Below are 26,897 nucleotides of genomic sequence, written 5' to 3' on the forward strand. Positions count from 1 at the left end.
CCGATCCTGTCACCACAAGGAAAACTCCTGTGGGACAGCATATACCTCCAGCTGCCTCACTGGCCATTCACAATACTGATGACCCTTACCTTTTGAGGGTCACAGTTGTGTGTATGTACTGTGACGCAGTACTCTGCAGGGGGGAGAGACTTTGAAGTGCTTTTGAGACTCTGGTCTCAGAGCACGAGAAGACCTGCACACTACCTAAGTAAGGCCCACTCTACATCTTCCTCTCTCAACCCGTCCTTTCTTATCCCCGTGGTTGGTGTCCCCCCTTACCCTCCTTTTCCCTCCTCTCTTAGTGTGTCGTGTGTAAAAAACCAATAACTAATAAAAAAACAAAAACAAAAAAGGCTCTTTTCAGAGCTGCCTTTCAGAGTTTAAAAATAGAAGTGAAAATAAATTAAGCCTTGTGTATTTTTTTAGAAGTCCGCGGACAGTCCGCGAACATCTAAAATTTTGGGTTGCTGCCCTATCATAACCATTGCAGTTTTGTCTGGGAGGAAGTGGTGGCTCTGAAAAGAGCCTTTTGGTGGTGTTTGTTTGTGTTTGAAAAACTCGAAATGCTCAACACCTGGTACAAAATGGATGCTGTAATTCCAAAAAAGGCTGCAATGCATTTTGTACATTTCTCAGAAAAATCTGATTGCCAGCATAAGTAAGATGAGTCCATCTCTGCCAAAAATGTATATGCTACGAAACATAATATTTTCATTGTGAAAAGAGGACATGCCAACATCTCTTAGAAAAACACAAACAGCCTAATTAACATTGCGCCTTGCTTTCTCCATTTGTGGACCAAATGAAGAAGAACGCAGCCACATTTGTATTTGCGCAATCCGTGAAAAAATTTCTTGAGAATTTGGAAACATGTCCATGACCTTCCCAAGTCCTTCTTTCATTGCAAATTGCAAAGAAATTCCAGACACATGTCCTAAACTGTTCCCTCCACAATGAATTACAATTATGTCTGGATGATGCTCTGTCTCCAAAGTAGCACAGAGAGGTAGCAAGTCCAAACACTTCATTCCACGTACTCCATGTCAGTGGACTTCCACATGTGGGAATCCAAGATCAACAGCTATTCCACAGCTTTCTACATGCACCTTCAACCAATGTATCCACGAGTCTCCCAAAATCCAAACAATCTGTTTTCTGAAACACACAGCCATAGCTATCTGTTCTTCTCTCAGGAAAAAGAGTATCAGACAAACTCTCTCCTGCACAACACACCCACTAAACTTTACTCACCAATCCCTTGCTCTGCTCATTCTCATTTGCATGCCTCCCCACCCAAAAAATCCCTGGGTGTAACACGCGATGTCCATGGACTACCGCTATGTCAGCGGACATATCGTAACATGGACAGTCCTTCTACCATTTACATTTAACTTTCTGTGCCATTCCCTCATAGGATATAGCTAAGCAGTCACATGACCATCCACCAATCACATTCACAACCTCTACATCTAACTGATCAGCACTTCAAATGTACTGTTAATCACTTTGAGTACAAGTGTCATATCATTGGAAAGGACCTTCTACAAGAAATACTGTACAAGTCTCCAAAATTTCTACTTGCAGCTGCATGCATATCCATATGCATGAACACAAACTACAGGTATGCATATTTTCTGTATAGTACATGTATAATTCTTATACATTCATATAAACAGATTAACTGACTTAGCTTGTATAACCTATAAAATGAACTTACTGTCATTTTCCCATCTCCTATAATCAACTGTCACTTCCAAACCTATCTGCTATTTAATTTCATTTTACACACACATTAGCAAAACATGTTGAACTAACACCATCACATACATCTTTATCATCATACTCAGACACTCATGCACACAGCACACATACATTGCAGAACACCCCAACCCATACCTTCTTTATTTTTTTCAAAAGACCCTAAAGAATGCCTACCAAAAATAAAGTCCATAGAAAGCAACGCCGAAGTAGACCAAATGAAAATAGAAGTGTCCAAAATAAGCATCCATCTCTAGCAGAATTTGTAAAAAAAAGTTCAAACAATACAGCTAATGCAGTCATTTAGCGAAACAAAACAAGCTTCAAGTACAGAAACTTTGCCTCCTCTATCAAAATGTAAAACGAAACAGAAAACAATTAACAAGAATTCAACTACCACTACTGATAAAACTGCTCCTATAAATCTTGATATAGTGCCAAGTAAGCATACCAAAAAAAGTATTTTAGCAAGAATGTTCTGCCACAGAGTCCTTCAAAATCTTATAAAAACAGGAGAGAAATCAGGCACAACCCTTAATATCTACCGTAGGAAATTAATCTTAGAAGCTTTGATAGACAGTGCAATCCTTCTCAAAAGAATGTTATTTATTTTAGTGTTAAACAAAATGAAACCACTAACAAAACTAATGACTAAATTACAAAAAAGACTTCTCAATAAACGAAATGTCAACAGAAATACATTCTTAAATATCTGTGGAGGTGAGTGGAGTCACACTACAAGCACAGAACCATATTTTAATGAAGAAGCATACAAACAAAATCAAACAAATACAATTGCCATACATAGCAGTGGACGAGGTTATGAAAAAGTTAATACCATAATGGAACAAGAAATACTGCTTACAAAAATATCCCCAGAAAATTACCTCTCCATTCAACTGAATCACAACGTCTAGTGTACAAATGGCCATGCACGTCAATGTGTAACATTCCCAAAAAATCTTTCAAGTCATTACGCCAATTCCTCAATCAGTATAAGCAAAGACAAAATCAAAATTAAACTACTGCAAAATATGGACACCTGTCCAGTGCGCAAGTACACAGGACTACAAGGACATTAATTGGCCTGCATTTCAGGACCTACTTGCAAAATCGCCTTCCATCATATCAAAATGATATCAACACATCATTCAACTATAATAAATCTAGACTATAAACTGTACAATGCTAAAAGTCCTAGCCAATTTAAATAACATTCGTTTTCATGGTACAGCAAAAGACCTACTTGAAGAAATCAACTATATCCAGAAAAAATATTTTGGAAGTGAAAGCCACTTACAGAATGAAATAGCTTTAAAACAAATTAGCAACAATTCTATGCATGGCAACCTTCTACTACACACATACGAAAAAGAAATACTGAAATTTAAAAGTACATCTGCTGAAGTGCCAAACCATGTGTGTGTATGTTGCCGGAGAACTTTTTATAAAAGTAACACAAAAACTGTAGACCTAATATACAAAATAGAAGACAATGAAGATTCTAAATGGTTTGAATTAGCTCTCTACCTTATAGTAGAAAACAAATACGAAATAACTGACCCCTTAATACTTTGCAGTTACTGCACGACAAAACTTGACAACAACCAAACTCCTTCACGTGCCATCACAAATTATTTGGAATTATTTCCACTACCAAAACCCATACAACAACTCAATTTATATGAGAGCATCATAATTCAAACAGTGCACCCCTTTCAAGCAATAATACCCCTTCAACCAAAAACAGTAAAATTACCTCCCTCTGAATTAGTGAAAGGCATTTGTGGAAAAGTAGTGTATTTACCATTAGATCTAAAACAAAATGTGCACACTCTGGGAGTACAACGTCCAATGGAGCAATCTTTAATTATCTTAGTAAATGGTGTACCTACAAAATACAAAACAATTTGGCAACAACTGGTAGATTTACATAAAGTTAGACAAGCCTTGCAATATCTAAAAGACCATAATGAATACTACAAAGAAATTAATATTGAAGAAAACTTGAAAGAAACCACTGAAATAATTCAAGAGTCACCAGAAGCTGGTCAATTTGAGCTTGTATATGTGTATGGGGTTGCTATTGTTACTCTTGTTCAGAGAGGAATTGCCATAGCATTTTGGTGCTGGACTGCCCATGTGGGTGGGACAAAGACTGATATGCAAATGGATATTTCCCATCTGTGAAAGGTACAGTGAGCAAAAAGTGTGTGCCATGTTCTTTCTGGAGAGGAGCGCCTGCTACCTTTTTTGAAATAAAGTTAGACAAGCCTTGCAATATCTAAAAGACAATAATGAATACTACAAAGAAATTAATATTGAAGAACACTTTAAAGAAACCACTGAAATAATTCAAGAGTCACCAGAAGATGGTCAATTTGAGCTTCTAGATCCTGCTAAAGTATCCAATAGTTTAGATTGTTATACAATTCATCCATTGCACTCTAATTACACCGTAGAAGAAAAACTAGAAACGTACCAAATGCGACAAACAAAAGGATCACCAATTAGCATATGGGAAAAAAGTATAGAAGCATGTGCTTTTCCTCTACTCTTTCCTACTGGCAAAGGAGGAAGGTACGATGATAGACCTATTCAAATAACAGCATCGGAATACCGCTTGTTACGGATGTATTCTGAAGATCCACATTTTGTCTAAATCTGAGAATACATATTCCACCTACTCTTTGAAAGTGAACTAGCAACTCTATGTTACAGAGTTCCACACACATTAAAATCAGGAACCCACATTCAAAATATGTCAGCTACACAATTATTACAAAAAGTGCCACAAAAAGATGAGGTTTTACAATCAAGTATTACAAATCTATTAGCAAACATGCGTGGTACTAAAGAGTACTGGTTCCGACGTCATGGAGATGTAGGTTGTATGATAAGAATCCTTGGCCCACCCGCTTGGTTTGTCACATTAAGTTGTGCAGAATATGCATGGGAAGATTTACATGATTTCCTACGCATATCAAACATAAACAAAAGAAACATTTATATACTAACACCTGGAAAACTTTGTTCTCTAGATCCTGTTAATGTTTCAAGATATTTTCACCATCGCTTCATTACTATGCTGCACTTTATTTGTAATAAAACTGTTCCTCCCCTCGGAGAAGTGCAATACTTATTTTGGAGAAAAGAATACCAAGCCAGAGGAGCACCACATATCGACATGCTTTTATGGATTAAAGATGCTCCTAAATTTGGTCAAGACAATGATGCCACTGTGTTACAGTTTATCGAAAAATAGGTCACTTGTGAAGTTCCATCGGAAGCAACAAATAGTGATCTTCATGCACAAATTTTACAATTTCAAAGACACAAATGTGGCAAATATTGCCGTCGCAAATATAAAAACAAAGGGAAATACTACACCAAATGCTGCTTTGGTTTCCCTAGACCAGTTACAAAAACAGGTCAAGTAAACTACTTCATGTCTTCATTTAGAAATAGTGTTAAAGGTAAATCACCTAAAAATACATATTACATAAAAAGAACAGAAGAAGAAAAATATAGCAATGATTACAATGCAATCATTGCCCACTTATGGAATGCAAACATAGATGTGCAGTACATTGCAGACAATTCCAGTGCAGTTGCACGATATGTTACATCATACTTAACCAAAGCAGAAAAAACAGAGCTCAAAGACCTCTGGAATGACCTGTCATCAGACAAAACACTGTCTCAGAAATTATACAGCTTGGGCATAAAAATGCTATCCCATAGAGAATGTGGCTCCTATGAAGCAGCAGATCGTTTAACCGGTACTGCTTTGTATAGAAAATCTGAAAATATAGTATGGCTAAATCTTGGTCCTGCTAAATCTAGAAAAAGAGTTCTGAAATCATACGACGATATACAAACAATAGCCAAACATGATCCCAACAGACAAGACATTTAAAAAAACAATTTGCTGGACACATACTACCCAAACAGAAGTACCACTTTAGAAACCATGTGTCTATACCACATAGCCCAAAACTTCACATACAAAAATAATATAAAACCTGATGAAAAAAAGGTAGATACAGGGTATCAAATTGTGAAGGCAGCTTAGTAAAACTTACCAAACCAAATTTAATTAATCATATCAAATTATCATTAAAGACTCATCAACATAAAGAACTATATTACATTTCCCTGCTACAACTGTTTAAACCATGGAGAAAAGAAGAAGAAATACTAGATAACTATGACTCCTACGAAGACGCTTTCAAAGCAAATGAAAGCACTATAACCGATGTAAACTTTACACAGTAAAAAACAATGTTGCACAATGAACACCAAAATGAAGAAGAACTCACTCCAGGCCCAACTAGATGAGGACACTCCTGACAGTAGTCAACCTTCTGTAACAGGAAGCCAAGAACCACTGGGAGAGCCACTAATAACAAATGAGGCAGAATTAGCTATGACAGAAGTAGAAAACACCATGTGTCAGTATGAAGATAAAGAAGACTTAACTATACTACAATCAAAACTAAACAATGAGCAACGTAGCATTTTCCAAGAAGTAACAAAAGAAATTGCACATGGTGTACAACATGAAAATAAAGAATGCACCTGCCAAAATTACAAACCTATACTACTGTACGTCAGTGGTGAAGCTGGTTCTCGCAAAACATTCTTAATCAAAATCATCAGTAAATTCCTTCAACAATTGACAAACAAAAAATGTCAGCTTTTGTCACTGCTCCCACAGGTTTAGCTGCCTACAACATAGGCGGTGTCACTTTACACCGATAACTATTCCTGCCAGTACAACACCAAAACAAATTAGACTATTACAAACTTTCTACCGAAGCTGCAATGGGACTACACAGAGTATTAAAACAAATGAAAATGCTACTAATAGATGAAGTGAGCATGGTCTCCAACCTAATTTTGGCTTTGATTCACCTCAGATTACAAGAAGTATTCAAAACAAACTACGAAGAGCTCTTTGGAGGAAAACACATTATTGTTTTCGGAGATCTTCTTCAATTGACACCAGTGAAAGGTGAGCCTATTATTAAAAACTTAGGACACAAACTCTGCCGTAAAGCTGTTGGCAGCATAGGAAATGTCAACCTTTGGCAACATTTCCAATACAGAGAATTAACAGAAAACATGCGGCAATCTGCAGATCTCACTTGTGCCAACATCTTAACAAGTATAAGAGTTGGTATACTATCTCAAGAAGCACAAGTAATATTGAAAACCCGGCACATTCATGCACTTTATGGCGATAATGCATGTGCTACGGATGTTATGGAACAATTAGCCCTCAAAAATGTCAATTGTATGGCCTTATTGCCAACTCTTGCAAGCTGTTTCAAATTCAATGAAACAATGTTAAAAAAAGAAATGCAACCAATAATTGAAATTAGCGCCACAGACAAACTACACATACATGGTATGACACAACCCATGTGTGAACAAGCCACAACAAGACTAAATAGTTTAGAAAATTCAATCTCCAACACAGCTGGATTGGAAAAAATATTAAAATTATCCTTAATTTGCAGAGCAATGCTTGAACGTAACCTTGAGGTTGATCAAGGACTAGTTAATGGAGCACTGGGTACAGTTGCTGGCTTTCAAACATACCCACGTGACAACAGCATTCAGTCTGTCAATATTCTCTTTGACAAACTTTCAGAAGTGAAAAGGATAAGACGCTCAACAGCTCAATTCCTTCTCTTCAAAGACATGTATGTACGCAGAGAACAATTTTCTCTAACTCTTGCATACGCAGTCACCATTCATAAATCACAAAGTCTTAACCTAGACAAAGCATTGATAGACTTTGGTAACACAGTCTTTAAAGAAGGCATGAGCTACCTAGCACTATCACGCTTGCGTACATTTGTCGGTCTATTTCTAATCAACTTTGATGCAAGTAAAGTAAACACTGATATTCCTTGCATTTTAGAATACAATAGACTTTGTTCACTATACACCCCCCATCTAAAAACATATCCTGTTCCACAAAAAGTAAAATTTTCTAAAAGAAAACTAAATCAAACAGAAATGCAGCAGGATGTAACTGCAAATCCTCCAAAGAGAGTAAAAAAAAACAAATACTTAATCAAATACCACAAACAAAGAAACTATTAGGGAAAGTAAACCAGGTACTTCTTCAAAAAAGGAAGACAAACTCAAAAAAAGCACTCAGATACAGAACTACCTGGTCCATTTAAACTTTCAAATGTAATCGGTGTAAGTTGCTAGGCAAATGTAGCAATAAATATTCTATTTCAATTGCCACCAATTGTTGACAACATTCACTTACACAGTACAGACCAGTTGTGTTTGCAAATGTTAGTACTTCATAGAAACGCAACAAACAATCCTGACATCACGTATAGTGTTTATGGAATAAGACAACAATTGGACTACTGTGCTGGAATGGTGAAATTCAGTATAAACTCACAGGAAGATCCACACGAATTTCTAATGTATTTGCTACAAGTACTGGAAAACAAAAACATACCTATAAATGAAATCTTCCAGATTTCATACATGTGGAAACATACATGCAGTCTCTGCAACAATGTGACACAAGATCAAATCCCCAATGAGCACTTTGTGTATGTATCAATACCTAATTGTGAATCCGTTCAGCCACTTGTACAAAATGCAAACCATGGTAGATTATGTACTACCTGCAATTCGGATAATCGCTCCACCTTACTAATACAAACACAAACACATAGTAAATACGTAATACTAATGCTTCTACGTTACAATGTAGATGGTACCAAAAACAACTGCAAGCTGACTGGATTCACACATGGTCAAATATCACTTGGTAAGAAAACCTTCACAACAATAGGTATAATCTACCACACAGGAGCTACAAGCAATGCCACTAAATTGCATATATAAAAAAAAATGTGGATGGTTCGAACATTACTCTAAAGCAGAGATTACCTGCAAATCTTACAAATGCTTATTTAATCTTCTTAAAACCAAAAAGTATTAACTAAACTGTACTTAAACATTAAGAAAACGTCTATTAAAAAACTATAAACTGTTAAAATATGCTAACAGCTATCTAACTGCCCCAAGATTCTACAACAACTAAACAGATACATGAATACCACTAAATTATATCATAAAATAGACAGTTAGAATACGCCAACTGGTATCTAACTGCCCCAAGATTTTACAATATCCAAACAGATAAATCAATACCACTTCATTATAACAAAAAATAGACAGTTACAATATGTCAACAGATATCTAACTGCTCCAAAAATCTGCAACAAGCCAACATTAGCCAGAAACAACAAGTTAACAATGAAAACAAACAAACAAATAGACTGTAGCATAACAAAAAAGGTTTTTTTTTAATGCAACATGGATTTTTTTTTTCACAGACCCAATGATTTTAGCAACAAACACAGAAACTGAGCAAATTGCACAGTACACTGGTTTGTAATCTACTAAATATGAGGGTAAAAAAAAAATGTTGATTATTCCATGTTATAAGTCGTTACAAAATACCAATATTAATATGATCTTTCCTTTTATCACAGAAATCAACAAGGAATACATGTACTCCAGTTAGTAAACCAAAGAGTAAGTATATTATAATAAGTATAACCATGGCAGCAAACCACACCAATAGTGACTTATAACTTCAGTGTTTATAAATTTGGTCTTGACCATGCACCCAAGACTCTAAGCCCTGGCCACAACCACCACAGCATACCACACCCATAATAGCTTATAACTTCGATGCTTATAAATTTGATATTGTCCAGGCACCCAAGACTGGATAAGCCACTATGGGTGTGCTATGCTGCAGTGTTTGTGGCCAGGGCATAGAGTATTGGGTGCAAGGCCATACGGCCATGCTCCAAAGACTCTATGCCCTGGCCACAACCACCACAGCATATCACACCCATAGAGTCAAACATTTTAACTATGCCATATGGGCACTTTTAATGTCCGCGAACATGACGAGTGTTCTTAGAACAGTTTTAACTTGCCTGCGAACAGTATGGGCAGGTATAGCGTCCTCAGTACACACCTATTTCATTTATTTATGAACATCCCAGGACACTTGATGTGTTCTTAGAACAGTTCCAACTTGCCTACGCACAGTACGGGCAGATATAGCGTCCTCAGGACACCCCCATTTTGTTTATTTACGAACATCCCAGGACACATGTTCTTAGAACAATTTCAACATGCCTACGGACAATACGGACAGCATCCTCAGAACACACCCATTTCGTTTATTTTCGAACATTTCAGGACACCGCGTGTGTTCTAAGGACAGTTTCAGCTAGCTTGCGAACAATTCGCACAGTTCTAGCGTCCTCAGAACACCCCCATTTTGTTTATTTATGAACATCCCAGGACACTTGATGTGGTCTTGGAACAATTTCAACTTGCCTACGAACAGGTATAGCTTCCTCAGGACACCCCCATTTTGTTTATTTATGAACATCCCAGGACACATGTTCTTAGAACAATTTCAACTTGCCTACAAACAATACAGACAGCGTCCTCAGGACACCCCCATTTCGTTTATTTACAAATATTTCAAGACATCATTTCTATTCTTAGAACAGTTTCAATTTACCCGCGAACAATACTGACATTCATAGCATCCTCATGACACACCCATTTTGTTGATTTACGAACATTTCAGGACACCGCGTGTGTTCTTAGAACAGTTTCAGCTTACTTGCGAACAATTCTGACAGTTCTAGCATCCTCAGAACACCCCCATTTTGTTTATTTATGAACATCCTAGGACACTTGATGTGTTCTTAGAACAGTTTCAACTTGCCTACGAACCATAAAACAGGCTTAGTGTCCTCAGGACACCCCATTTCCTTTATTTACCAACATTTCAGGACACCCGTATTGTCCGCGGTCAGAACAAACACCACAGGGGTGCCTGCCACCTAAATAAATACAACATTTAACCCATCTCTTACTCCCCCACCCTCCCCAAACAGTCTTACACACCAAAACACTTTACAAAATAGTATTTTTCCACCATGTTTCACCGCGCTGTCCGTGGAAGTCCACGAATCCAAGATGACGGGTGTGTCCAAAAATCTGACGCACTTCACGCTCTTCACCATCAAATCAGCGAACACGTTACATGTCCGTGGACATGACGCAAGCCGATTGGCCAATCAGGACACTGTCCGAGGAGTAACTTAACCATAACTACACAGCCACTACCGTGGCTGTGTAATATATTACATGGCCACGGTAGTGGCCATGTAGTTATGGTTAAGTTGGTGTTTCCATAGGAAGAGCACTTTTTGGGCGGCTTATAACTTGGCTCCCCCTGGACGAATCCTCACCAAACTTTTCAAAAAAAGTATATGGCCCACTCTGAATTTTTTTTTGCAAAGTTTGGTGAGGATTCGTCCATGGGGGGGAACGTTATAGGGGGGGTCCCAAAACTTTTGTTTTTTCCCATAGACATAATGGGAAAAAACTTTGCTCACGCCTACAGCCCAAACCGCTGGACGGATTTACACCAAATTTGCGTCAGGAGTAGCGGCTTCGTCCCGAAAGCATGCTTTGCTTTATTTGGTGTAAATCTGTCCAGTAGTTTTTAAAAAAATGACAAAAATGTAAGTGAAAAAAATTAGTGATATCTGTGTTCGCTTCGCGGACACACTTCCCTTTTCGCTCCGCGGACAGGACGGTGAGTGGGCAAGCAGCTTGCGTGATGTCCACAGACATCTGACGTGCTCTCTGATTGGATGCGGTGAAAGCGTGCAGTGTGTCTGGCTTCAGAGATGCCCGCCATCTTTGTTCCTCGCATGAGAGGCTTTGTCAGCAGGAGCGGGATCTGCCACCTGCACAGTAAGTCCGCTCCGGCCCGTGTCTGTCTCCTGTTCCTCCCACCCCCGCTCATGCCCCGTGTGTCCTTCTTGTCCCGCCACCCCCACTCATGCTCTGTGTCTCCCCTGTTCCTCCAGCCCCCCGCTCACGCCATCGGCACACGATGGCCAGCGGAGGGCCGAGGAGCGGGATCTGCTGCCTGCACACAAACGCTGTGTGTCTCTCGTTACTCCCCCCACCCCCAGCTCATGCCCCGTGTGTCTCTCTCCCTCCCCCCCACCCCCACTCATGCCCCGTGTGTCTCTCTCCCTCCCGCCCACCCCCCGCTCATGCCCCGTGTGTCTCTCCAACTCCCGCCCACCCCCCGCTCATGCCCCATGTGTCTCTCCCCCTCCCGTCCACCCCCCGCTCATGCCCCGTGTGTCTCTCTGTCTCCCCCCACCCCCGCTCATGCCCCGTGTGTCTCTCTCCCTCCCCCCCACCCCCACTCATGCCCCGTGTGTCTCTCTCCCTCCCCCCAACCCCCGCTCAAGCCCCGTGTGTCTTTCCCCCTCCTGCCCACCCCCCGCTCATGCCCCGTGTGTCTCTATCCCTCCCGCCCACCCCCCGCTCATGCCCCGTGTGTCTCTCCCCCTCCCGCCCACCCCCCGCTCATGCCCTGTATGTCTCTCCCCCTCCCGCTCATGCCACGTGTGTCTCTCCCCCTCCCGCCCACCCTCCGCTCATGCCTCGTGCGTCTCTCCGCCTCCCGCCTACCCCCCGCTCATGCCCTGTGTGTCTCTACCCCTCCCGCCCACCCCCCGCTCATGCCCCGTGTGTCTCTCCCCCTACCGCCCACCCCCCGCTCTCATGCCCCGTGTGTCTCTCCCTCTACCGCCCACACCCCCACTCATACCCGTGTGTCTCTTTCCCTCCCCCCCACCCCCGCTCATGCCCCGTGTGTCTCTCTTCCTCCCCTCCACCACCCGCTCATGCCCCGTGTATCTCTCCCCCTCCCCCCACCCCCCGCTCATGCCCCGTGTGTCTCTCTCCCTCCCCCCACCCCCTGCTCATGCCCCGTGTATCTCTCCCCCTCCCGTCCACCCTCCGCTCATGCCCCGAGTGTCTCTCCCCCTCCCGCCCATCCCCCGCTCATGCCCCGTGTGTCTCTCTCCCTCCCCCCACCCCCGCTCATGCCCCGTGTCTGTCTCTTGCTCTCCCCACCCCCCGCTCATGCCTCGTATCTGTCTCCTCTTCCCCCATCCCCCGCTCATGCCCCGTGTGTCTCCTGTTGCCCCCCGCCCCTCCGCTCATGCCCCGTGTCTGTCTCCTGTTCTCCCCACCCCCCGCTCATGCCCCGTGTCTGTCTCCTGTTGCCTCCCACCCCCCGCTCATGCCCCGTGTCTGTCTCCTGTTCCCCCACCCGCTCATGCCCCGTGTCTGTCTCCTGTTCCCCCCACACGCTCATGCCCCATGTCTCTCTCTTGTTGCTCCCCACCCCCCAGCTCATGCCCCGTGTCTGTCTCCTGTTCCCCCACCCCCCGCTCATGCCCCGTGTCTGTCTCCTGTTGCCCCCCACCCCCGCTCATGCCCCGTGTCTGTCTCCTGTTGCCCCCCATCCCCCGCTCATGCCCCGCGTCTGTCTCTGTTGTTCCCCCCACCCCCCGCGTCTCTCTCCTGTTGCCCCCCACCCCCTGCTCATGCCCTGTGTCTGTCTCCTGTACCCCCCCACTTCCGCTCATGCCCCGTGTCTGTCTCCTGTTCCCCCCACCCGCTCATGCCCCGTGTCTCTCTCCTGTTGCCCCCCCGCTCATGCCCCATGTCTGTCTCCTGTTCCCCCCACCCGCTCATGCCCCATGTCTCTCTCCTGTTGCCCCCCACCCCCTGCTCATGCCCCGTGTCTGTCTTCTGTACCACCCCACCCCCCGCTCATGCCCCGTGTCTCACCTGTACCCCCCAACCCCCGCTCATGACCCATGTCTGTCTCCTGTTCCCCCCACCCGCTCATGCCCCGTGCCTCTCTCCTGTTGCCCCGCCGCTCATGCCCTGTGTCTGTCTCCTGTTCCCCCACCTGCTCATGCCCCGTATCTTTCTCCTGTTGCCCCCCACCCCCTGCTCATGCCCCGTGTCTGTCTCCTGTACCCCCCACCCCCGCTCATGCCCCGTGTTTGTCTGCTGTTGCCCCCCACCCATGCCCCGTGTCTGTCTCCTGTACCCCCTACCCCCTGCTCATGCCCTGTGTCTGTCTTCTGTACCACCCCACCCCCCGCTCATGCCCCGTGTCTCTCCTGTACCCCCCACCCCCCGCTCATGACCCATGTCTGTCTCCTGTTCCCCCCACCCGCTCATGCCCCGTGTCTCTCTCCTGTTGCCCCCCGCTCATGCCCTGTGTCTGTCTCCTGTTCCCCCCACCCGCTCATGCCCCGTATCTCTCTCCTGTTGCCCCCCACCCCCTGCTCATGCCCCGTGTCTGTCTCCTGTACCCCCCATCCCCCGCTCATGCCCCGTGTCTGTCTGCTGTTGCCCCCCCACCCATGCCCCGTGTCTGTCTCCTGTACCCCCCACCCCCCGCTCATGCCCCGTGTCTCTCTCCTGTTGCCCCCGGTCATGCCCCGTGTCTGTCTCCTATTGCCCCCCACCCCCCGCTCATGCCCCGTGTCTGTCTCCTGTTCTCCCCACCCCCCGCTCATGCCCCATAACTGTCTCCTGTTCCCCCACCCCCCGCTCATGCCCTGTGTCTGTCTCCTGTTCTCCCCATCCCCCCGCTCATGCCCTGTTTCTCTCTCCTGTTGGCCCCACCCCCCGCTCATGCCCCGTGTCTGTCTCCTGTTGCCCCCCACCCCCCGCTCATGCCTCGTGTCTCTCTCCTGTTGCCCCTACCCCCGCTCATGCCCCGTGTCTGTCTCCTGTACCCCCCACCCCCCACTCATGCCCCGTGTCTCTCTCCTGTTGCCCCCACCACCGCTCATGCCCCGTGTCTTCCTCTTGATCCCCCTCCTATGATGCCCTTTGTTGACCTCTTGTTCCCCCACCCCAGCTCATGCCCCGTGTCTTCCTCCTGCCCCCCTCCTCGCTGATGCCCTGTGTCTTCCTCCTGTTCCCTCCCACCACCTGCTCATGCCCCGTGTCTTCCTCTTGTCCCCCCTCCTATGATGCCCCTTGTTAACCTCTTGTTCCCCCCACCCCCCGCTCATGCCCCGTGTCTTCCTCTTGCCCCCCCTCCTCGCTGATACCCTGTGTCTCCCTTCTTCCCCCCACCCCCCGCTCATGCCCCGTGTCCCCCCCCACTCCCTGCTCATGCCCCGTGTCTCCCTTCTTTCCCCCCCACCCCCTGCTCATTCCTTGTGTCTGCACTGTTGGAACAGGGCAGACACGGGGCATGAGCGGGGGTTGGGGGCCCCACCTTGCACTACCCCCACTCATGCCCTGTTTGTCTCCTGTTCACCCCCACCCCCGCTCATGCTCCGTGTCTGTCTCCCTCCTTTTCCCCCCGCTCATGGCCCGTGTCTCCCCTGTTCACCCCCACCCCCTGCTCATGCCCCGTGTCTCCCTTCTTCCCCCCTACCCTCCACTCATGCCCCGTGTCTCCCTTCTTTCCCGCTCATGCCCCGTGTCTCTCTTCTTCCCCCCACCCCCGCTCATGCCACGTGTCTCCCTTCTTTTCCGCTCATGCCCCATGTCTCCCTTCTTTCCACCCCCTGCTCATGCCCCGTGTCTCTCTCCTGGTCTTCCCGACCCCCCGCCGATGGCCTGTTGTGTTCTCTTTATACACCCTGCCTTCCCTTTCCCTGGTGTCCATCTTGGTAAAAGATTGTCCTTCCTACATCGGGACGCCTGCCTGCGGCATCCCGGTTTGGGAAGAAAAATCTTTTTTTTACCACCCGGCTTCCCACTTTGAGAACCTAGGATGCTAGTGGTCTTCCTCCATTGAAAAGGACGTTATGGTTATGTTGCACTAATAAAAAACTATGAAATTCAGTAAAAATAAATGTGTTAAAGTGACGTTATGGCTAAGTTGCACTAATAAAAACCTATGAAATTCAGTAAAAAAACTTTGTTAAAGGGACGTTATGGTTAAGTTTCGCTACTAAAAACCTATGAAATTCAGTATAAAAACTTTGTTAAAGGGACGTTATGGTTAAGTTGCGCTACTAAAAACCTATTAAATTCAGTAAAAAAACTTTGTTAAAGGGACGTTATGGTTCAAAGTAAAACCGAAAAACCCCTAAAATTCGGCAGTTATGGTAAGATAAGCAACCATAACTCGCGCCACTGTGCACTGCTAACACTAACACCCAGGACATCAAAGATGACATCACAAATGTCATTGATGACATCACTGATGACATCACATGTGCATTTACTTTTCATAAAAACTCTGTACAAGGGATTCTTATAATGCTGACCAAAAACTGTCAAGGATCATTGGGATAAATATCATGAGCTAATTAGTGCATTAAGCAATGCATTGATATAAATAGCATTCTATTATGAAGTTCTATCCAGTATACTAAGCTACACATGCAGAAACATAGGCAGTGTGTGCAGCATACATGATGAAGGTGCCATATTCATAATCTTGCCATGTTGAATAGTGAAATGATAACTGCTTTCTTATTAGAGTTTTGCGTACTGTGAAACATGTAATAAGTAGATAATAAAACCCACTTAATACATAATTATTACAGACAAAACACAAAGAGACAACAACACATACAAATATGAGTATATACAGGGACAGTGAAGTAAACAAAAAAGCAGAAGTAGTAGCAGAAAGAGTGCATAACCTAACCGATTGTCTTTATGCAGAGAAACTATTGCTCTGTTTCAAAGCTGCTACTTACCATATGTATGTGTATCACATGATGTGACTGCACCCAAAGGAAAGGAGAGTGAGTATAATGTATAAAAATATGAGCATATACAGGGAAGGTAGAGTAATAAAAATAAAACTATGAGAAAGTGCTGATAACCCTAATGATTATCTTCATGCACAGAAAGGATTGCTCTCTTTCAAGCCTATGTCTTCCGCTATGTATATGTTTCATATGATTTGACTTGACCCTAAGTCTACAAATATAGTACCTTTTCAATTTTTACTTCCTGACTGTTACTGAAGAAAACTATGTGGCTTAGATATGTCAGTAAAGGAAAAAAAGGGAGAGCCAGCCATGTGATGTCATCAGTGATGCCATCAATGACATTTGTGATGTCATCTTTGATGTCCTGGGTGTTAGTGTGAACCATAACGTCCCTTTAACAAAGTTTTTTCACTGAATATATATATATATATATATATATATATATATATATATATATATATATATATATATATATATATATATATATATATATATATATTACATGGACGCGGTAGCGTTCATGTAGTTATGGTTAAGTTGGTGTTTCCATAGGAAGAGCATTTTTTGGGTGGTTTATAACTTCGCTCCCTCTGGACGAATCCTCACCAAACTTTGCAAAAAAAGTACACGGCCCACTCTTCCTCGTCACAGTACTGACGACCCTCCTCACCCTCCCTGCGGGGAAGGTCCCATGCTCCGGCTTGGTAATATGAAACTGAGTGATGTGGATGTGGGGGAGAAGTTATAGGAATTTAAAGAAATAGAAGAAGGTCCTGTGTCGGAGGCAGGGGCCTCATGAAGTAAGTACTGGGACGAGAAAGAGTGGACGTGGAGGTAATGTTTGCAATTAAACAAAATGGGGGTGTTCTGAGAACGCTGTTCGTATTGTTCGTTGTCAGGTTGAAAGTGTTCTAAGAACCCTCCTTATGTCCGTTGACATTACAATTTCCTATGGGCCTTACCCGACTTTTTGTCCACTAAACAAACGATAAATCAGGCTGCTGTGTGCCGACATTATGTGATAATCCTATCACTTGCCCCATCGACCTGGCTGACCTGCTTTTGCGACACTAAATCATATCTCCCGCCCCTAAGCCTGACATTATCAAAGCATTCATATTCCCCGTCTCTCTCCGTGACGTTACAAGGTGCATAGCCAAACGCGCCCAGTCGTCTCCAGTCCTATGCGACTTTACACAGAACCCGGAAAACAACACAGATCATCTCACAACACAGCATGCAACAATTCGGAATATGAAACTGTGATTTAAAAGCAAACAGCAAGATTGTACATTTCGTAAAGTACTTTTATTTGACATCAAATGTTTAGAGAATATTCAGCGATTTGCATTTGTCTTTGCTGTCGATCCGCAAAAGGGCATTAGACCACCATAATGGTTGGTATGTTGCTTCTAGCCCCTAGTACCGCGTAAGGGCATATTTGTCTTGGGCGATTGTCCCATAAAATGGTGAGGGTCATGAAGTTGTTTAGAAGTAGCTGCACATGGCAGTTAAAAAATCCGTCGGCCGGGGTCTGAAAATCGTGGCATTGACAGTAGGGAAGGACGTACCTGTTTTAAAAAACATAAATTAGTCTCACCAGCCGATCTTCATTAAAAATATTAATTTTATTTATTAGGGCGTGAAACTATTTGCTAGCGAGGATAGTGCAACGGAGTATGTTAACTTTTTCCCATTAACCCACCCTCTGTACTCTGCCTTTTTCAGAGCCCTCTAAGCGACAGGCAACCAATTAGGCGGTGATAGTGCGCGGTAGAAAACACTATGCCACATTGAACGAACAAGTACAACTTAATCAGGCTTTAACGCCATGCTATTGTTATTATATTCCGGTATAAAATAATCTAAAGGGTTACTTACATTATATTGGCATTTTCCATTGTCTAAGCGTAGTGCAGTCCCAAAATACGACTCTGTCTGTGCCAACGATCTTTCTCATAGTGATATAATATATAAAAGTGGTTTTGTTTCAGAAATTTCATCCTTATCGTGTCTTACGTTTTTGCAACACTCCTTCTGTCTGTCAAGGTCAAAAAACAATAGAACCTTATAGTGCGAGTCATGGGCCTCTCCGGCACGCAAGCAAAAAATGGAAGCAGCTGACCTTCACTGTAAACGACCATAAATTCTTAGTTTGCAACATTCTGTGTACAGCCATCTCTGAAAAATTGCTTTTTACACTCCATCTTTGTATATTGTTTGCGTGCTAATAAAAAAACTTTGTTAACGGGACGTTATGGTTAAGATACGCTGCTAAAAACCTATGAAATTCAGTGAAAAAATCTTTGTTAAAGGGACGTTATGGTTCCAAGTAAAACCGGAAAACCCCTGAAATTCGCCAGTTATGGTAAGCTAAGCAACCATAACTCGCGCCACCACCGTGCACTGCTAAGACTAACAGCCACAACATCAAAGATGACATCACAAATGTCATTGATGACATTACTGATGACATCACATGTGTGTGTACTTTTCATGAAATATGTGTACAAGGGATTCTTATTATAATGTTGCGAAAAAAGTGTCAAGGATCATTGCAATAAATATCATACCCTAATTAGTGCTTTGAACGATGCATTGATATAAATAGCATTCTATTATGGGGTTCTATCTAGTATACTAAGCTACTAATGTACAAACATAGCATTGTGTGCAGCGTACAAGATGAAGGTATAATATTTGTAATGTTAATGTGTTGAATAATGAAATGATAATTGTTTACTTAATAGATTTTTGTGTACTGTGAAATATGTAATAAGTAGCTAATAAAACCCATGTATTACATAATTGCATTACTATAGAGAAAACACAAAGAGACAAGAACACATACCAATATACATATACATAGGGTAAATAGCAGCTTTGAAACAGAGAAATCATCATTTATTTGCATGAAAATAATGCTGTCTTTAAAGCTTGTGTCTTCCCCTATGTATATGTGTCATATGATGTGACTGGACTCAAGGGAATTACTGTAAGAACCTACTTGTAGGATACGTCTACAAACAAAATACAATTTTTAGTTTCTGATTATTACTGAAGGAAACCATGTGGCCTAGATATATCAGCAAAAGAAAAAAGAGTGAGCCAGAAGAACACTTGCGGTGTCCTGAAATGTTCGTACATAAACAAAATGGGGGTGTTCTGAGGACGTTCTCCGTATTGTGTGACTGCTTAGCTGTATGCAATGAGGAAATGGCACAGAGAGTGAAGTGGAAATGGTAGAAGGGCTGTCCAAGAGTTACGCGGTCCGCGGACACCGCGGCTGTCCGTGGACAGGGCGTGCTACATCCAGGGTTTTCCAGCAAATCCAGCATGGAAAGAAGACTGTAGGGATCAGCCAATCAGATTTTGAGGTTGCGGATTTGTGTTGAAAGAGACTGTGTGTAGTGAAGATGGCAGACATGTTTGTGCATGGTTTACAACAGTATGCTCAATGCAGGCATGTTGCAAAGAATTTTGATGTTAAAGGAGTGGAGGTGGTGTGGAGCACTGTGCCTGATTGCAATGTACAGGGAATTGTACAAGTTTGTGAAGATATGGGCAGGATCAACAGTCCCCATGTGGTAGTTTTGCACTATGGTGCTTTCCGTTTGGGCTATGTCAGTGCCCTACTTTGTTGGCAGATTTGGAACACTTGGTTCAAGCAGTAATGAACATCCTTCCAAATGCCAAAGTAATTTTTTCTGGATTACTACCTAGGGCAATATGGGACAATAGTTCAGTTTTTGTCCTCAGCAAAACAATGCTAGGTGTGTAATCAACCAAGGCATGTGTGCCTTCATGCTTAGAGCTGGTATGTTCTTCTGTAATAATGAGAATTTTGATTCCAGTAATGCTGTTTATTTTGAAGAAGATGGCATTTCCTTATCTTTTATGGGAAATGCCATGCTGTTTTGGAATGTAAGGCTTGCTTTGGAGAAGGTTATGTGAAGATTTTAGGAGTAAAGTAAGAAAAAAAAAATACAAAATAACAGGTGTCTGTCAAAGAAAACAATGAATACTACAAAGACATAAACATAGAGGAAAACTTAAGAAAAACCATCCAAAAAATTGAAGACTCACCAGCAATTGTCCAATTTGATTGTGTAGATCATGTTACTGCAGCCAGCATTTTAGACCAGTATATGATTTAAAAATGCAAGTGACATACTTAGGGGGTAATTCATAGAATTTAGTGCACAAGTGGCGCACCGGCTGGCGCACAGTGTGCGCGTGCGAATCTCTGCGCCAGCCGAGTATGCTAAAATCCATTTCCGTGCACAGAGTATTCATTGATTTTAGCTACCAAAACCAGCCGTGGCATACAGTGGCGCAGCGACCCTGCAGCAGCACCAGTTACGCCCCCAAGAACGCCCTTCGCGAAGGGAAAAACAATAAAAATCCCCAATCCAGCGCAAAGGGCTGTGCTAACCCTGTACCAGTATACATGGCCGCCACACAGCACACGGCAAGTGGGGAACGTGTATTACTGGGGTGCGCGGGAAGTTTCACATGCGATTGGCCCTGTGCGAGTGGGGTACGTGTATTACTGGGGTTCGCGGGAAGTTTCACACGCGATTGGCCCTGTGCGAGTGGAGTACATGTATTACTGGGGTTCGCGCGAAGTTTGACACGCGATAGGCCCTGTGCGAGTGGGGTACGTGTATTACTGGGGTTCGTGGGACGTTTCACACGCGAAAGGGCCTGTATGAGTGGGGTATGTGTATTACTGGGGTTTGTGGGAAGTTTCACACGCGATAGGCCCCGTGCGAGTGGGTTACGTGTATTACTGGGGTTCGCGGGAAGTTTCACACGTGAAAGGGCCTGTGCAAGCGGGGTACGTGTATTATTGGGGTTCGCGGGAAGTTTCACATGCGATAGGCCTTGTGCGAGTGGGGTACGTGTATTACTGGGATTCGTGGGAAGTTTCACATGCAAAAGGGCCTGTGCGAGTGGGGTACGTGTATTACTGGGGTTCGCAGGAAGTTCCACACGCAATTGGCCATGTGCGAGTGGGGTACGTGTATTACTGGGATTCGCGGGAAGTTTAACATGCGATTGGCCCTGTGCGAGTGGGGTACGTGTATTACTGGGGTTCGCTGGAAGTTTCACACGCGATTAGCCCTGTGCGAGTGGGGTACGTGTATTACTGGGGTTCGCGGGAAGTTTCACACGCAATTTTGCAGTCAGAGCGTGTACGTGTATTTAGTGGGGTGCACAGGGAGTCCCACATGTGAATTGGCAGTGTGGGTCCTCCCAGGTGTGCCCTCCACCCCATCCACGGCCCATGCAGGCAACCTAGAACACAGGGGACTACCCTGCACACCTGGGCATGCCCCCCAGCCAGCACACATGTCACCTTCCACTAGTGATCACCAACTCATGTCCCCTGCACCCCCGCCCCCCAGCAGTGAGGGGCACCTGCCAGCAGACCCCAACTCATGTCCCACTCATATCCCCCTGCACCCCCACCCCACAGCAGTGAGGGGCACCTGCCAGCCAGCCCCCACTCATATCTTCCTGCACCCCCACCCCCCAGCAGTAAGGGTCACCTGCCAGCAGACCCCCACTCATGTCCCACTCATGTCCCCCTGCATCCCCAACCCCCAGCAGTGAGGGGCACCTGCCAGCAGGCCCCCACTCATGTCCCTCCCTACACAAAATAAAGAAGCACAATCATGGGCCACTTCTACACCAAAAAACCACATCACGCCACCCCATTCTTGTAACGCAATGGTTTCCCAATCCACCCCACACTGACATGCCTATATCAAGACACAAACCAAAAGTCAACTATGTACATCAACACATGTCCTTCACACAGATACACTGGTTGGCATCGGTTGTGTAAAAACATTTTCAAATGCATCAACCCAATGAGCGAATCCCACACATGGAAATAAAATATGAATATCTATTATGTACAACAAAAAAAAAATGAAATGAAATCATACAAAAATAGAAAACATGATATGAAAAGCATGTGCAAAAGATTAGTGAATGAAAATTATAACCAATCCAAAAAAAATTGAAAGAAAAACAGTCCAAACGCTCCCTCCACCAACGCAAATCCAAAGGAAAGGTAAAAAAAAAAAATCCATTGCTTCATGTTCATATGAAAAAAAAAAATTCAAATTATTCCATAGTCCAACTATTTACAATACATTGTCCCAAAAAAAAATCCATTACTTCATGTCCATAATGAAAAAAAATATTCTAATTAATCATTGATCAAACTATTCCTAATCCATTGTCCAAAAGAAAAATCCATGAATCCATGTGCAAAATCCAAAAAATAAATCAAATCAATCCATTGTCCAACTATGTAAAGAGTCCATGAGCCCAACCAAACAAATGAAACCTACCTAAGAAACTACATGAAAATAAAACTATAAACAAATGTGTGTGGCATTGTCCATTGACCACAAATAAAAGGAAAAGGAAAAGGAAACCTAACTCTAAAAACTATTTACAATGGCAGCGGGCTAGTCTGACGGCTCACTTCCTGATTTCCCAGGCCAGGGCATCATCGAACTCCTGCTCGATGTCCCGGAGGCGGTCGTCTTCCACGGCCCCGAGGGTTCGCAGGGACGATAACATGTGGACCTCCAGGTCCCTGCGAATTGCCTCAAGGCACTCGGCCAGCCTCAGAGCCCTACGCATGGAGTTCTCCGTCCTGACCATTGTGAGCCGTGCCTCTTCTGCTCGCTGCCGCTCTGCATCTATAGCATGGCCTAAACGCTGCCACACTGAATACATTTCCAGTCCTGGGTCCTCCTGCCCTGTGGCCAATGCCTGCACCTCCGATGTTGACGGCCCCGAGCCATCATGGCTCCCACCTTGTTGCTGCTGCTGCTGTGTCTGTGCCTGTGCCCTGGCTCTTGCTGCCTGTACATCCTCCTCCGGCTGGGGTGCAGTTGTTGAGGTGGCCACCCCTGCTGGACGTCCGACTCCCGACTGTGGCAGGGTCAGAGGCAGCAGGGTCAGAGGCAGCTCCACATGGTACCTAGGTGATACATGGGTGGGAAGATGGCATGGAGGACGACTGGCGCATAGGGGGTTCAAGTGAGGGGGTCGGAACAAGGTCCAGCAAACGGAGGAATCTGGCCCTGGTGACTCGTCCCAGTAGATCAACATGGTCAACGAGGCATTCCAGATGACGTGCAGTGTCCTCACGAAAACACTGCAGGTCACCTTGCATGCCCCGCTGACGCAACGCCATCCCACTCAAGACAGGCTCAACCCGGTCCCGGATAGCCACGTCCACAGGGAGAGGAAGGCCAGTTGTTGTAAGCGGATCCCTTCCCTGAAAATGGGTCTGGACGTAGGCATCCCTGCTTGTGCAGGATGATGCAGTCACAGGATCGGGGACAGGATTACACACATGCACCTCCGCGGTCGTCTGTGCTGTCTCCTGTACCTGCCCCTGCACTGCACCACTAGCACCAGTGGAATCCCCACCTCCCGACCCCGTGTCTGTCCCTTGCACGGCCTCCTCCTCCACCAAACCCCCCACCAACCTGGATGACTCCGTGCCATCTTCCTCCGTCGGACCCTGTGGTGTCTCAGCTGCCCCTTCTGCTGCCGAGGAGTTCAAATATGACCTTTGCCTCTTGGACCTACCCTCGTCAGCTGTGGCCTGGGACGCGGCACCGGACTTCTCACTCCCTGACGAGATGGCAACCTGGGAGGGGAGCCGGGCCTTGTTCTCCGGCTGGCGGTGCGATCCCTGCCGCTGTGCTCCACAGCACCCTCTCCGCCCTCTTCATCAGTTGACGCTGCAGGCAGGGAGAGAAAGGACACAGGCTTCAGGGCACTGTACAATGGACTGATACACACATGACAGTTGCACATGAGTGGCAGTGTCAAACTTCAGACATGGCATCACAATCCCTAACACACATGTCATTTCAACTCACACACATGAGCAATTCCACAGCCATATCACAACAGCCAGCACCATCCATACACATACAACAGCATGAGCATCCAAAGGTGAGCCAGACATCACATGAAACACAGGGAGTGCAGTAGACATGCACACACGCCACCACACTTACATGCATATCAACATCTCCTCCAACTGTTGCAGTGATGAGATCGCCATACATGTCAGATCTGCCATTCAGCCTTCTACATATCAGTGTCATATGCATCCATGTTGCATCACAATTGCACACTTGTCAAATACACACACATGCACATGTACACAATGCAGATACATGCATTAGGAACCACCATCCATGCCACAACCATGCCAACGTACATACACAGAAATTCAAACATGTGTGCTCCCACACCTGCATTTGTCCAGCATGCTTACCAACACATACACCATCAATGTGTCTCACACCTGAACGGACACACATGTGGCAGCCTCACGCCCATGTTCATATACATCCCTACATGGCCCTACAAAAACACATGTGTAACCTGCACACTACTGGCACACCACGACACGGTCAGCGTCCAATCACCCTGCATGTACACTTACACTTGACTCCAGACGGGTCTACCTCTCAAGGATCTGGACATAGAGCGCTGGGCATATGCGTTCCAGGACCCTCATTTGGTGGTCCGACAGCTGCCCCGGCGTACCTCGGCATCCGCTGCATTCGCGAGGTGCCGGGCCTTGTTGAGGGTCCTGGTACTGAAGTCCTCCCAGCGCTTCTTGACATGATGTAAGTCGCGGACTGCCACCCCCTCCGTGTTGATGGCAGTCACAATGTCCATCCAGATCCTGGTCCATCCTTCATTGTCGGCGCACGAACTTCCAAAGAGGGCATCATACTGCCCCAGGACTTGCTCCACCAGGACACCAACTATTCCTGGCACTGAAGCTCTTGGCCCTCTGCCTCTCTGGCTGAGTTTTGCCACTGCTGCCAGATAGTGTTGTGCTGGACATGGCAACCCCAGAGTCAGGAGTGGGTGGGCAACTGGGTCCTGGGGCTGGGCTGTGGAGCGATGGAATCCCAGTCGGGAGTCTTCAGTTCCAGCAGGGGTGGTCACAGGAACTGCACCCCTGGCTGACGTGCAGGCAGCAAATGGCAGGGCACGTGGGCAGCAGGCAGTGAGGCAGCAGCAGATTACAGGTGGGAACGTGCTTGGGGCTCTGGGGGGCAGTAATTCAGCCTTCTGGGCAGGAGCATGGTAGTCCGTGTGTTTTCACGTGGCCAGCTTGATATGGAGTGATTTGGCACGTGAAAAAATTGTACGTCAGCGTGTAATTGGAGGAAAGGCCCTAAACGTGTAAGCGCGTCAGCACACGTACGTGTTTTCATTGGACCAAAGGCACTTAGTGCGTAAGCGCTTCTCTGACGTTATGCGCGCGGGCCTTTCCCTCGTGACGTGGGCATAGTGGTTCAGCGTGCGTGAAAATACTGTGAATGCGTGTAATCTGAGGAAAGGGCCTAGGCGCATAAGTGACGTGATGCGCACTGGCGTTTCCCTCAGCACGGGTTAAAGGTGAGCGGGGCCAGCAGTTCACTGTATGTGCCTTTCGTGGAGACTGACATGTGTAGCTGCTTCGTGTTTTTTCGCGCGTCATCACATCTTCACAGCGATCGAGGATGTATCTCTTCTTTTGGCGGGGGTATTGGCTACGCGTGTTTTTCATTATCACGCTAGTCAGACGGTGAGTCACGCACGCTATTTTTCCCACTGCGGGTGCCCCTGTGTATAACACCCATTTTCGAGGTCATAGTAGCCTGTGTGTCCCACGCGTATGCATTTTTTGTGTTACTGGGTGCCACCGCGTACTGCGGGAGGTTGATTCCACGCACGTAGGCTGCAGGGTTGCGTGCACAATTTTACTGCAGTTCTGGGGTGCCTGAGCGTAGGGTGACCCGTCACTACATCACCGGGGTCACATACAGCCTTACAGGTGCAGGGGGGATGTTAACATCTTGCATCCCACACCCTTCACCCCAATTGCCCAGGTCAATTGTGGTGTACACCTCCCATTGGCACTACTGCATCTGTGCCGGCACTACTCCATCTGTGCCATGGTTGGGAGGCCACCGAAGGTGAGGGGCGCCTCAGATGGGCGTACTCCTCGTGGCGGGCGTGGTCAGGGACGTGACCGGGGTGACCAGTGAGTCGGGGGACTCCAGGGTCTCCAAGGTGGCCGCAGAGGGGGAAGAGGCAGGGGTGTGCCACTTGAGCTCGATGTTGTGCCATGTGTCGGTGCAGTCATGCCACCACCCTCTGTGGTTCCAGGAGATGCAGCTTCTGCATCTGGCACTGGCGCCCGTGTGACCCGGCAGTCCGTTTCATCGACTGCCACGGGCCCAAGGGTAGTGGTAGCTGCAGGTGCAGCTGTGGACACCACCACCCAGGCTCAGGGTCTGCCAGCGCAGGCTGCGTTGGCGATTGAAGAGCCCTTGGAAGATTTCCAACAGGACCGGAGGGAAACCGTAGGGGCACGCAGGTCTGCCCTGACCAAGACACGTGTCCCTGGGGCAGTAATGT

This window comes from Ambystoma mexicanum, chromosome 5q (genome assembly GCF_040938575.1).
Source record: "Ambystoma mexicanum isolate Mex_15411 chromosome 5q, UKY_AmexF1_1, whole genome shotgun sequence".
Taxonomy (NCBI): domain Eukaryota; kingdom Metazoa; phylum Chordata; class Amphibia; order Caudata; family Ambystomatidae; genus Ambystoma; species Ambystoma mexicanum.